The following is a 14,844-nucleotide window of genomic DNA, read 5'->3' as shown; positions in this document are numbered from 1 at the left end:
GTAGTCAATGTCACTGAACTGTGCATGTAGAAATTTTTGAGATGGTGTATCTTTGGCTATGTGTATTTTCACCAAAAAAAAATGATTGAGAAGTTAGAGGGTTGATATGTTGTGGGGTTGTTAATCAATGTCATAAAACAACATGTGTACTTCTGTTTCATGAGAAACTATTTGCTCTGTAAGCCTTCACCTGAAGTACAATTAAAAAAAAATTAAAAAAAGTTAGAGCCACATAACGAAGAAGTGGAGCCCTGGTGGCACAGTGGTTAAAAGCTCAGCTTCTAACCAAAATGTCAGCAGTTTGAATCCACCAGCTGCTCCTTGGAAACCATATGGGGCAGTTCTGCTCCCTTCTATAGGGTCTCTATGAATCAGAATTGACTCAACGGCAATGGGTTTAACCAAGGAGTGCCATCTGGGCTATACAAATAGATGAGGAAAGCCCTTACCATAGGATATTCTGTAGCCAGCATGGTGTTGTTAGTTTCTAAAATAGCTTATTCTTACAGAAAAAAAAGGAAAGAAATAAATGATTTCTTATATCTAGACAATAGAACTTTGAACATAAGCAATATTCTAATAAAAATCTTACAGTAATTCTTTTAGTTTACTAAGTCCTATGTAGATAAATTTGGTCCCATGCAATTTTGGATCAGCAGAAGTGTGAAAACTTCAATAGTTTCTACACAACAGATCTGGAAATCTTGATTCAGGCTAGCTGTATCCATGTGCAAAATATCACAGTCCTTTTCATAATTCTAATACAGAAATACTTTGGTAAAGCATTTTCAGCAAGTCAGTAAAACAAAAACTTATCCACAGATGACAAAACTTAATATTGTCATAATTAACTTATAATAATAATATTTCTTTAAAAGTGAAAGACCTGATGGGAATTAACTACAAAACTAATGCAAAGCCAAATACAGTCAATCCAAGAAACTTTAGACCAAAATATCTCTAAACAAAGGGATTAACCTTATTTTCAAATATAGCACATGTCTTAGGCTGGGTTATCTAGGGAAGAAAAACCAGTAAAGCATATAAATATATATATAGAGAGAGAGATTTATATCAAGGAAATGGCTCATGTGGTTGTGGAGGCTGGAACATCCCAAGTCTGTGGATTAGGATAGAGGCTTCTCCTGATTCATGTAGCCACAGGGGCTGGCGAACCCAAGATCGGCAGGTTGGAGAGCAGGGCTCTTGCTCGAAGGCTGTGAAGATCGACAAATCCCAAGATCAGCAGGCAAGACCACATGTAAGCTGCTAGCTCAAGCCCCAAGAACCAGAGGTCAGATGAACAGGAACCAGCTGCAGGATCCAGAATGAGCAAAAGCCCCCCAAGCCTTGCCATAACATCCACTTATATTCAGATGCAGACTACACACCCAAGGAAACTCCCATTCAACTGATTGACTACTCACAGAAGATCCCACTACGGGGGTGATAACATATCAAATCTCAACAGAGAAGTGATCACAATATTATACAACTGCCAAAACACTGAGAATCATGGCTCAGCCAAGTTGACACACAATCTTAAGCATCACAACACATAATAATCTTGAGACATAATACCATATAGTCAGGATATACCAAGATTATTAAGTCTGGAAATATCTGAATAGTAATAAAAAAATATTCCATGGGTAAATGTCTTAGTTATCTAGTGCTACTATAACAGAAATACCACAAGTGGCAGCTTTAACAAAGAGAAATTTATTCTCTCATAGTCTAGGAGGCTAGAAGTCTGAATTCAGGGCAACAGCTCCAGAGGAAGGCTCTCTCTCGCTCTATCAGCTATGGGGAAAGTCTTTATCTTCAATCTTCCCTGGTCTAGGAGCTTCTCAGTGCAGGGATCCCGGGTCCAAAGGACACACTCTGCTCCTGGCACTACTTTCTTGGTGGTATGAAGTCACCATGTCACTCTGCTTGCTTCTCTCTTTTATATCTCAAAAGAGATTGACTTAAGACACAAGCTACTCTCATAGATTGAGTCCTGCCTAATTAACATAACTGCCACTAATTCCACCTCATTAACATCATAGAGGTGGGATTTACAACACAAAGGAAAATCACATCAGATGAGAAAATGGTGGACAATCACACAATACTGGGAATCATAAACTAGCCAGGATGACACATATTTTTCGGGGACACAATTTAATTCACGATAGTAAACTATGTAAATTCCCCAATTAAAACCACCATCTTTGATAATGCTGGTAGATTCAAAAGAAATCAATTTGTGACCAAGTTAGCAATTAAAAAAATAATAAAATCATGACCAAATAGTATGCACTTATAGTCTAATATTAGGCAAAAATATAATGGGAAACATTAACATATGAATTTTAACTCAAAGAAAATCAGACTTCTCTTGATTTGACAACACATTTCATGTAATTTATAATATATTAAATAAATATTTTTTAAAACAGGAGCAAACTTTTTGTGGTTTTCCAAGAAGTTTCATAGTTGTGAGGAGTTTATCATAGGTCACTGGGCAAAATACTTGAGTTATTTTACCAAAGATCTTAAAGGCAAAAAAAGCTTTTTTCCAAAGCCATGTGGCTTGATTTTTGACTCAGAAGTCTTATTCTGATGAGATACTGGACCCTTGTCTTTGAGGCAGATAACATAAAGAATAAATTAACTCTTTAACACACTAATCAAAGAAAATTTTGTTAGTTTAACAGTGAGAAACCCAATTCTTTGCTTTATATGTTATTTGATACTAAAAGTTCTTAAAAATCTCATAAACTAACCCATCAAACTTTAACCAGACAGGTAACAACATGGAACATATCAAATACATTCCCTTTTCACAAATCTTTTAAACATTGTCTTTGCTACATATCTCTTATAGTATAACCCTTTAAGTGGTGTGATAGTTATGGTTGTGTGTCAACTTGGATGGGCCATGATTCTCTGAGGTTTGGCAATTATGATGTAGTTTGGCAGTCATATGAAGATGTGATCAATTCCATGATAAGGTTTGATATAATGCAATCACCTCCATGATGGGATCTGCTGTGAGTAGTCAATCAGTTGAAAGGGAGTTTCCTTGGGGGTGTGAACTGCATTGAAAATAATTAGACTCTCTGGTAAGGCTTGCAGGCTTTTGCTCACTCTGGATCTTGCAATTGGCTCCAGTTCATCTGACCCCTGGTTCTTAGTACTTGAGCTAGCAGTGTTCCTGCAGTCTCACCTGCTGATCTTGGGATTCGTTGATCTTCACAGCCTGTGAGCCAGAGCCTTGCTGTCTAACGTGCCAATCCTGGGTTCACCAACCCCTGAAGCTACATGAATCAGGAGAAGCCTCTGTCCTGATCCACGGACTTGGGACATTCCAGCCTCTACAACCACATGGGCCATTTCCTTGATATAAATACCTCTCTGTATAAGTATTTGTACACTTTACTGATTTTGCTTCTTTAGAGAACCTAGCCTAAGATAAGTGGCAATAATGAACACACTCATCAGCAAACCCAAATATATATTATAATGAATATTACTTCAATTTAATATCAGTAAGTTACCTAAAGATCTTGGAAATCATTTAAAGCCTATATACCATAAAACATAATTACTGTTTAAATAAAGTTTGTTTAAATATTCTAAGTTTTTATTCAAACTTTTACCATTCCCCATATTTTCCCCAATAAAACTTCAGCCCTTTAAGATTTCATCAACTGGTTTTGAAAATCATAACGTTACCGCAATAACGCGGATTGAAGCCGCCTGCCACAATAGCCAATCCTGAGATAGGGGTGAGGTCAGCAGCAAGATGTTTATTATATATTGATATATAGGAGACGGAGGGGAATAGATTCCTCCAGAAAACCAGTCTCCCCCACTGGAGATCAACTGAAGTCTTTTATAGGGACAGGATTATGGATCTTTTGTGGTAGTTTCCCCTTGAGATGATGATGTCTTAGATGAGTTAACCTTCTACTGGTATTCTTAGAGGTTATCTGGTGACATCTTTGGGGATTATTTTGGGGATTATCTGGCGACATCCTGCTTTTTCTTGTCACAAGATGGGTGCTCTGTTTGGTTTCTCATTTTTAGATCATTATCACTTGTTTTCCACCCTCCAGGGAGGAACATCGGTTAATCTTAAACCTTTTTGTAGAGACAATGTGGCGGTTAGCAATAGGGAGTAAATAATAGTGAGCCTGGCCTATACATCCTCTTCCAATAAAGTCTCTGCTCAAGCGATCAATTCACTGATATGGATATAATCTAAGTCTCTGGCTAGGGGTGGAAACATTTCCCTCAGGACAATTGAGGTGTGTCTGATTGTGATATCTCTCTTTTGGCTTCTTAGAATTCCACAACACAGAGAACTTGTTTTCAGATTTTTTTATCATGAGGATCTACCCAATTTCTGATAACTATAGTAAGATAGCATTTTTCTCATTTTCTTTTGCCTTAAAAAGGTCTTCACCTAGTAGGAAGGAATCCTTCGAAAGATTCCTTGGAGGTACATGGTCTCAGAGGCTGGGGGCCAGGGTGACCTGATCCTATCCCACTCTCTGTATCTTTTGGCTCCCGGTCAAAGACATGAACCATTCATCCAAATTCATTTACATATGTTTAAGTTGGCCTAGGTATTTTGAAAGACAAAAGACAACCAAATTCTTTCCCTTTTACTATTCTCTTGGTAAGCAGTTTTGCCTTCTCTTTATCACAATCATTTATCTACCTAGTAAATACCAAAGCTCTTTAGCAATTTTGTAAATGAACCTGTTGGTTCTTGTCTAGCCATTTTATTTTCTCTAGGCTTGTAGTATGCCTCTCATTTCCCATTCTGGAAATACTAGTTCTACTGTAAGACAAAATTACCCTTTTTCCTTAAATAAAACACATTTCATATAATATCTACGTTAAGTTACTTAGAAAAAGTTTCACTTTTAAGATTGACATACTACAGACTGAAATCAATTTCATTAAGTCCCATAAATAGTCAGACTCTTAAATTTATATAAGCACATTTTTATCATTAAACTTACCAGAATAAATATTATAATCTCATTTAATAATACCATCCAGAGGTAGGAGACTAACACTTTTTTATAATCTTATCTTTTGCATGCCTTATAAGATTCTTTAGAGAGCAATTTAGAATAATTTGTCACATTTTAAGTCCTTGCTGTATCAATAAAAATAAACAACCTATCCTTTTTCCATTGCACTTTTCAAATAGCTCAAAGTAGCTTTGGAAGAGGATGCATAGGCCCGGCTCACTATTATTTACTCCTATTGCTAACCGCCACATTGTCTCGTGATTTTTCCCTCCGGTTCAAGTCTCTACAAAAAGGTTTAAGATTAACCAATGTTCCTCCCTGGAGGGTGGAAAACAAGTGATAATGATTTAAGAATGAAAAACCAAACAAAGCACTCATCTTATAACAAGAAAAAGCAGGATGTCCCAGATAATCCCCAAGGATGTCGCCAGATAATTGTCACCAGATAACCTCTAAGAATACCAGTAGAAAGTTAACTCATCTAAGACATCATCACCTCAAGGGGAAACTACCACAAACTTCTAAGATCCATAATCCTGTCCCTATAAAAGCCTCCAGCCGGTCTCCAGTGGGGGAGACGGGTTTTTTGGAGGAATCTATTCCCCTCCGTCTCCTATATATCGATATATAATAAACATCTTGCTGCTCACCTCACCGGTCTCAGAATTGGCTATTGCGGCAGGCAGCTCCAATCTGCATTGTTGCGGTAAGAGCTTCTAAAAGTGCAAATCATAAGACAGATGCAAAAAGCAGTTTTTCTTAGAAGGGAAAAAAAAAAATGAGATCCTCATGAAAAACTGTAACTGCCAGCCAAAGCCTCCAACCGGATACAAGACAGAACCTTGGACATTGCTCTCTAGACCAGAGGCAAACTCATATAACAAGACAGAAAACCACACAAGTTCATCAGGCCAGCTCAAGGACCAGGCTTATACAATATCACATAACATAAATAACCCAGTTTCTCAAAATGTATACAGCAATTCTTTGGTAAGATTGAGGCCAATAGCAAGCCCACCATCTTGAATAAGCAAGGAGTGGTGCCTACCATTTCTATGTAATATAAGAACTAACTCCTTGTACATAAGCTCTCTCCTTATTAGGTAATGTAGGAACTAATCTGGTGTCTTTAAGGTAGCTCCTTATTTAGGTATACTTCCGGTTCCAGCTCAGTTAAGAAAAACAAGAGACTGGGGTCTCAAGACCAGTCGAAACTGATCTGGAACCAGGTTTTGCCCGCCTGATATGCGCAGTACTGACAACTGTGTCCCTTGGATGACCTATTGACGACAGAGGCCAAAAAACATATCCCCTCTACTCCACGGACATGGGCAAAACTCCATCTTTGTGGCCCCCTTCTTAGAGTGAACAGGCGCAGAAGATCGGACCCCCCCAAGAACGCCTTTATGGGCTAAACCAATCAGCAGGCTGACTCCACCTTGGGGCGTCTCTGAAGACCCCAAATCCAATTTTATTCTATCCATATAAACCCCTTGGGCCATTGTTCAGACAGCCACCTTGGCGACACAAGTACCAGTGAGCTCCTTTTCTTGGACAACTAAATAAAGCTTCTTCCACTTTCACCGCTTCATGTCTTTCTAGCCGCGCCAAGCAGACCTGGAAGCATCCAGTTACAAGATCAACCCAATTTTATAGAAAAACAGAATCTCGATAAAACTTATTAACTTGTCGGAGGCTCAGAAGTAGGAGTCTCAGGTCCTTCAGCAACCCCGAGCATCAAACAAAAGTTCCCTAAAGAGGAGAGAAAAGAAACACAAATGGGAGCTGATTTTCCGGAAGTGGAAGCGGAAAAAAAGAAAAGAAAAGGCAGAGCAGATGTGAACTCATTTTCCCAAAGTGATCACTGAAATTTCAAATTACTTCTAGTATATTCAGCTTATACTGTTTTTGAACATGAACCCTGTGATCATTGAGGTTTTGTGTCAGCTTAGCTGGGCCATGATTCTCAGAGGTTTGGCAGTTACGATGGAGTTTGGCAGTCGTATAATGATGCATTCACCTCCATGATGAGATTTGATATAGTGATCACCTCCATGATGGGATCTGCTGTGAGTATCTAGTCAGTTAAAAGGGAGTGTCCTTGGGGGCATGGCCTGCAGCCAATATAGGTGGATTTTCTGGCAAGGCTCTTGGGGCTTTTGTTCACTCTGGATACTGCAGCTGGCTCCTATTCAACTGCCCTCCAGTTCTTGGGACTTGCGCTAACAGCTTACCTGCCAACTTGGCTACAGCCACTGCTCAGTGCCCAATCTGCCAGAAGCAGAGACCAACACTGAGTTGCCAATATGGCGCCATTCCTCAATGTGATCAGCCAGTGACACGGCAGCAGGTTGATTAAATTGGACTGCTTCCATCATGGAAAGGACAGCGTTTTGTTCTTACTGCAGTAGACATTCTGGATAAGGATTTGTCTTCCCTGCATGCAATACTTCTTCCGAAACTGCCATCAATAGACTTACAGAATGCCTTATCCACTGTCATGGTATCCCACACAACATCGCCTCGGATTAAGGGACTCATTTAACAAAAAATGCAGTGATTCACTGAGCTCATGCTCATGGAATTCACTGGTATTACCATGTTCCACATCATCCTAAAACAGCTGGCTTGATAGAACAATGGAATGGTCTTCTAAAGACACATTTATGGTGCTATCTAGGTGGCAATATCTTGCAGGGTTGTGGCAATGTTCTCCAGGAGGCTGCAAATGTTCAAAACCAGTGTCCAATATATGGTACTGTTTCTCCCATAGGCAAGATTCATATCCAGGATTCAAGGGGTGGAAATGGGAGTGGCACCACTCACTATTACCCTTGGTGACCCACTCGAAAAATTATTGCTTCCTCCCCCTGCAACCCTATGCTCTGCAGGTCTAGACATCTTAGTTCCAAGGGAGGAATGCTCCCACCTGGAGACACATCACTGATTCCATTGAACTGGAAAGGATGGTTAGTTTGGCTTCCTCATGCCCCTGGATCAACAGCCAAAGAAAGGAGTTACCATACTGGTTGGTGTGATTGATCCTGATTACCAAGAGGAAATTGGATTGATGTTACATAATGGAGGTAAAGAAGAGTATGTCTGGAATGCAGGAGATCCTTAGACATCTCTTAGTACTACCATGCACTGTGATTAAAGTCAATGGGAAACAACAGCAACCCAATTCCGACATGACTACTAATGGCCCAGACCCTTCAAGAATTAAGGTTTGGGTCACCCCACCAGGCAAAGAACCACGACCAGCTGAGTTGCTTGCTGAGGGCAAAGGGAGTACAGAATAGGTGGTGGAAGAAGGTAGTTCTAAATACCAGTTATGACCATGTGACCAGTTGCAGACATGAAAACTGTAATTGTTGAGTATTTATTCCTTTTATACGTGTGTCAAATATTTTTGTTTTCTTCACTTCTGAAATGTAAGATTTAGACAGGGCTAGTGTGTTTTTGGTTGTAGATGTGTTAGTTGTATCACATTAGGCACAAGCATGGCTTTATAATTGTCTTTATTCAGAGATTATGTATGGTTTAAGGAGATGTGTATTGGCACCAAGTTGACAAGGGGTGGACTATGATGGTTAAGGTTGTGTGTCAACTTGGCTGGGACACAAGTCTCAGTAGTTTGGCAGTTATGATGTAGTTCGGCACTCATATAATGATATATTCACCTCCATGATGAGATCTGATATAATATGATCACCTCCATAATGGGATCTGCTATGAGTAGCCAATCAGTTGAAAGGGAGTTTCCTTGGAGGTGTGTCCTGCATCCAATATAGGTGGGCTTTCTGGCAAGACTCATGGGCTTTTGCTTGCTTTGGATCCTGCATCTGGCTTATGTTCATCTGATCTCCAGTTCTTGGGTCTTGAGCTAGCAGCTTGCCTGCCAGTCTTAGGATTCATCAGCCTCTGCAGTTTGGATCTTGGGTTCACCAGCCCCTGCAGCTACGTGAATCAGGAAAAGCCCCCAACCTAACCACGGACTTGGGACTTTCCAGCCTCTACAACCACATGAGCCATTTCTTTGATACAAATCTCTCTTTCTCTATATATATACATACATACATACATACATATGTATATAGTTGTTGATTCCGACTCATAGCAACCTACGTATATATATCTATATATATAGTTGCTTCACTGGTTTTGCTTTTCTAGAGAACTCAGCCTAAGACAAACGCCAAACCAGCAACTGGGTAGGGGGCAAATCCAGGCTTCTTTATCAAGGATGTTAAGAATAGGTTGAAACTTTGGCCTCCCGGAGTCAAATAAAATTCCTAGTAGGGAGTGTGTAGTGGGGCCCATATATTTTTGTGGCTTAAAAGACTCTGGGATTCCTTTGTTACACCCATACAAAAACTGATCTCATTCTTTCTGAACCTAATTCATTCTGCGTAGTTAATTTAGAGACAGTGGCCTGATGGGAAATAAGTTTACTTTCCTGATTTTTTTGAAGCTTCCAGATATCAATTATAAAAGGTATCCCATTGTATTTGTTTAATCTGAGAGGTTTTTCTTCTAATTTATTGAGCAGGAAAATTAACTTATTTAAACCAAGTGGCGCTGCAATAGCCATTGGTCTTCTAGATTTCCTTTAGTAAAAGCATGCTAGCTATCAATATACAAAACCAAACCAGGGCCATAATGCTTGGTCATATAAGCTGTGAGAGTCCTCAAAGGGGGTCCTGTGTCAGTTTGGGATGTGACATTTCCCATCTTACTAAGAAGGTTGCAAGTATTAAAAACCTACAGAAACCTTATGGTGCACCAAAGAGAAAAGGGAGTTCAGTAAAAATGAACTGGCCACTGGCTATCAGCCCCACCCAACTTAATTTGGCAATGAACTCAGAGGGACACTCAAGAGGTAAACAGAAACAAAAACAAAGTTAAAGGACAGACAATAAATCTCTCAAACAGCCATCTTCACAATAATCAGAGGCTGTATTCAAGAGGGCTTACTTTAGGCAACTCCCAAGAGCCCAGGGAGACAGAGCACAATGGGCTCATGCTGGTACCTAAATGCCAGGTCTGCAGTTTCTCAGGAACACATAAGATAAGACGCCTTCCATTCCTGTCAGTTACACCAAGAAATGTCTTAGAGTAACGAAGCATGTTCTATTTAAAAATACAATCAAGAAATATTTATTAAAAGTAAATACAGCTCGAGCCAGGGACACGTTAGTTCTCACAAAGTGAAAGCCAAAGCTCCAGAGAGTGACAGTCACACAGGCATGAACTCTGGGGCTAAGTCAGGAACTCAGGTTACAATCTTCTGATTAGGTAAAGAGGAGGTGAGACAACTCAAAGTGGAGGCTTTACAGTGATTGGTTTGAAACATTAATATGGACTATTTGGGTTGGTTAGTTTAAATACATGACTAAGGGGGGCAGTTTACTGGGTAGTCATAATGTAATTATCTTAAAACATTTCCTGAGTGCTGCTCAGGGAATTTCTGATAAGGGTTTTGTGTCAACACCCTCTCGTAGGAAATGCTTTCCATATTTTTAGTTTAACCACAGAGGAAAGCATTTCCTTTGTTACGTACTTAAATTTTTTTTATGTACTTAAGTCTGACTAAGAATAAAGGCAGATAACAAAATGGAGTTCGGGCTGAAGCCTGAACTCAGCCTTTTTAGACATACCAGGCACCTCAATTTTTAAAGCCCTTATATAGAGATAAGACCTCTAGACCAGAAGAGCATAGGATTGTGGGGACATGAAGCCAAAATTTTGTGAGTGGATCACTAGGGCTAATAGTAAGTGGTGCCACTCTCATTTCCACCACTTCCTGTCTTAGTTTCTTAGTGCTGATGTAACAGAAATACTGCAAGTGAGTGGCTTTAAAAACAAAAATTTACTTTCTCACAGGTCAGAAGGTTAGAAGTCTGAATTCAGTGTGTGGCTCTAGGGATAGGTCCTTGTTTATTTCAGCTTCTAATTGCCGTCAATCCTTGAAATTCCTGGGCTTGTAGATTCATCTGCCTCCGTTGTCATCAGATAGCATATGTCTTCCTCGCGTATCTACTTCTGTATGTATGCTGCTCCTTACAATTCGGAAGTGATTAGATTTAGGACCATGGCAGCTCATGGTTAAGAGCTATGGTATGCTATGGCTGCTAACCAAAAGTCGGCAGTTTGAATCCACCAGTCACTCATTGAAAACCCTATGCAGCAATTCTACTCCATCCTATAGGGTCGCTATGAATTGGAATCGACTCCACAGCAATGGGTTTTGGTTTGGTTTGGTACACTGACATGGCTCACTATCACAACAAAGAAATCCTATCATCTAACAGGGTTACATTCACAGGTATAGGGGTCAGGACCCCAACACATTTTTTGGAGGGACACGATTCAATCCATAGTAGATGTGAAAAGGAAAACCTGGAGGTGAGAGCAAATCTGCAGTGTATAGGTTGTTATTTAGCTGCAGTTTCTCCCTGAGTATCTGTCACTGGGCTCTGTACTGTGCTGATGATGTGTTATTTCTCGATCTTTTGTTATGGAACAAAGTCTTGGTGACATAGAATTACAATAATGCAGCAGTACTTTGGCCAGAGTGCTATGTAATTGCCTCCTACCACTTGAGTTCTTTTCCATTCCAAGTCAGCTCTTCCATTCTCCTTTCTTCCACTCCAGAACTCTTACTAATCTTTCCGGATGTGAGTCTCCAGGTTGGCCCTTTGGTGGCATCCTGAGCTGAACTTCCTCTTTGTGTCTACCCAGGCACTGTTGGAGTTCTGGACTGCCGAATGGGAAAGACAGTTCTTTATCTGGTCCCCAAAGAATCCTCCTTTGGGTTCCAGGCCTTTTTGTATCAGCTTTTCAAGAACCTTCTATGAACTTTCTAGTGTGTGTAGCTCACGTCTCAAAAATCCGTGTTTTCACTGGCCAGTTGTCACGGGGTAGTGTAAGGTTGGCTGCGACACTACTGTCTGACTTCTATGACCACCACTAATGTCCAGCTGGCATGCCTCTTGTTCCTATTTCAAAGCTCTTGTCACCAAAGATTTCCCATACCTTTCCCTTTTCATGATATGAGAGGGATGGTATTCCTAGTTAATGTTCTTTCATTCACTTAGTAAACTAATGCTTACTGTGCCAGAAACTTTCCCTGCCTCGAGGGACTCAGGATATGGGGAGAGAAATAGAGACATAGATGATTAAAAAATAGGTAAAAGGCAAAGATAGAGATAACCTCGACCATGGTGGCACATAGAGGAAGGGCACCAAGCCAGCTAGGAGAGTCAGGAAAGACTTCCAGAAGGAAGGAACTTCTGAGCTGAAAGCTGCTAAGAAGTTCTCTGTACACCTTTTTATTTGTATGGTAGTGTTTTTCATTAATAAAAAATAAAACTCATTGGTTAACTTTGGAAAAATCAGATGTACAAAAATTTACCCATGCATTGATCATCCAAATATAACCTCATTTTAATATTTCAATATATTTCTTTCTGTTCTTTTTTCTATGAAAAAATTTTTTTTACTGGGAGATTTTGTTTTAACATAAAACTTTAACATACCGTCTTAGTCATCTAGTGCTGCTCTAACAGAAATACCACAAGTGGATGACTTTTACAAAGAGAAGTTTATTCTCTTACAGTCCAGTAGGTTACAAGTCCAAATTCAGGGCGTCAGCTCCAGGAGAAGGCTTTCTCTGTCGGCTCTGGAGGAAAAGTTCGTGTCATCAGTCTTCCCTTGGTCTGGGAGCTTCTCTGTGCAGGAACCTCAGGTCCAAAGGACGAACTCTGCTCCTGGCACTGCTTTCTTGGTGGTATGAGGTTCCCATGTGTCTCTGCTTGCTTCGCTCTCTTATATCTCAACAGAGATTGGATTAAGACACTATCCAATCTTGTAAACCTCATCAGCACAAGCTCATCACAGTGATAGAATTTACAACACATAAAGAGATCACATATAACCTCGTCATAGTGATAGAGTTTACAACACATAAGGAAATCACATCAGATTACACAATCATACAGTACTGGAAATCATGACCTAGCCAAGTGGCTACACACATTTTTGGGAGGACACAATTCAATCCATGACACATATCAACTCCATACTTTTTTTTTTCAAACTCCATCTGTTAAGTCTTGAAAATTTAGATGATCACTATTACATAGAAGGTTTGGAAATGCATTTGACATTACTACCTCACCCAAATTTCTCGACTAATTTGTTTAATTTCCAAATATTTGGGGATTTGCAAATATCTTTCTGTTATTAATTACTTTAATTCTATTGTGGCCAGAGAATATACTTTGTGTGATTTCAAATTTTTTTTAATTTATTGTGACTTGTTTCATGATTCAGAATATGGTGAATGTTCTATATTCTGCTCATGTTGAATGAATGAGCTAAGAGAATATCAATTTAGTCAATTTGGTCGATAGAGTTACTTAAGTCTTCTGTATTCATACTTATTTTCTTCCTTATTTTCCTTTCTTTGTTGCCTAAAGATATCATGGCAGCATGCTGTAATTATTTAGAAATGTTTGAAAATGAAAGAGTAGTTATTCTTTTGCACTTTGCTTCCCCTCTCCCTTAAAAAAACATATCCAGTGTGGGGGCATGGGGAGTGGACATTTCCTGGAAATCCTCTACAGTTCATAGAGAACTTCCTCACTCTGTTTTCCTTTTCTTTTTATTAAAGTATAATTTATATACAGTAGAATTCACTCTTTTTAACAGTTCTGTATGCTCTGGCAAACACATTCAGTTGTATAATGACCATTACAATCAAGACATATAGAACAATTCCGCCACCAGGAAAATTCCTTCATGACCCTTTGTAGTCAAACTACTCCCCAGTCTTGGGAACTACTGACCTGTTTCCATCCTTACAGTTTAGTCTTTTCTAGAATATCATATGAATGAAATTATGCAGTATGTAGCCTTTTGAATCTGGCTTCTTAATTTAGCATAATGTACTTGCAATCATGCATGTTACACGAAAGAGTAGCTCAGTCTTTTTTATTCTAGTGAACGGATGTACCACAATTTGTTTATCCATTCACCAGTTTTTGAACATTTGAGTTATTTTTTATGATTATGAATACAGCCACTATAAACATTCATATATAGGTTTTGTTGTGAACATTTGCTTTCATTTCTCTTGGGTAAATAGGTAGAAATAATATTTCTGGGTAATATTGTAAGTATGTATTAAACTTTATGAGAAACTGACAAACTGTTTTCTATAATAGCACAAAGTTTAAGAAGTCACTAACCTTCTTTAATTAGGGTGATCCTGAAAAAGAGTGCCTCCTTAAATTTTGCACCCTCGCTTTGCCTCACCCTAGCCCCAGCCCTGGCTTTACAGATAGAGAACTATTCTTCTTGTGTGGGCATTAGTAATTTGTAGCTTTCAGAGAATTTGTCCATTTCATCTAACTTTTTCTATAAAAGACCAAATAACAAATATTTTAGGCTTTGTAAGTCACATACACTGTCACATTTCCTTTTCTTTCCCACCCTCTATCTCTTTTTTTTAAAATAACTTCTTAAATATTAAAACCGTTTTAGAGAACACGAATAGACATACACACATCCATGTTCATTGCAGCATTGTTCACAATAGCAGAAAGATGGAAACAACCTAGATGTCCATCTATAGATGAATGGATAAACCAACTACGGTACATATACACAATGGAGTACTATGCAATGAGAAAGAACAATGATGAATCTGTGAAGCATCTCATAACATGGATGAAACTGGAGGACACTATGCTGAGTGAAATAAGTCAATCACAAAAGGACAAATATTGTATGAGACCTCTAC

This window comes from Trichechus manatus, unplaced genomic scaffold, assembly GCF_000243295.1.
Source record: "Trichechus manatus latirostris isolate Lorelei unplaced genomic scaffold, TriManLat1.0 scaffold00179, whole genome shotgun sequence".
Lineage (NCBI taxonomy): Eukaryota > Metazoa > Chordata > Mammalia > Sirenia > Trichechidae > Trichechus > Trichechus manatus.
This window is presented reverse-complemented; position numbering follows the sequence as displayed.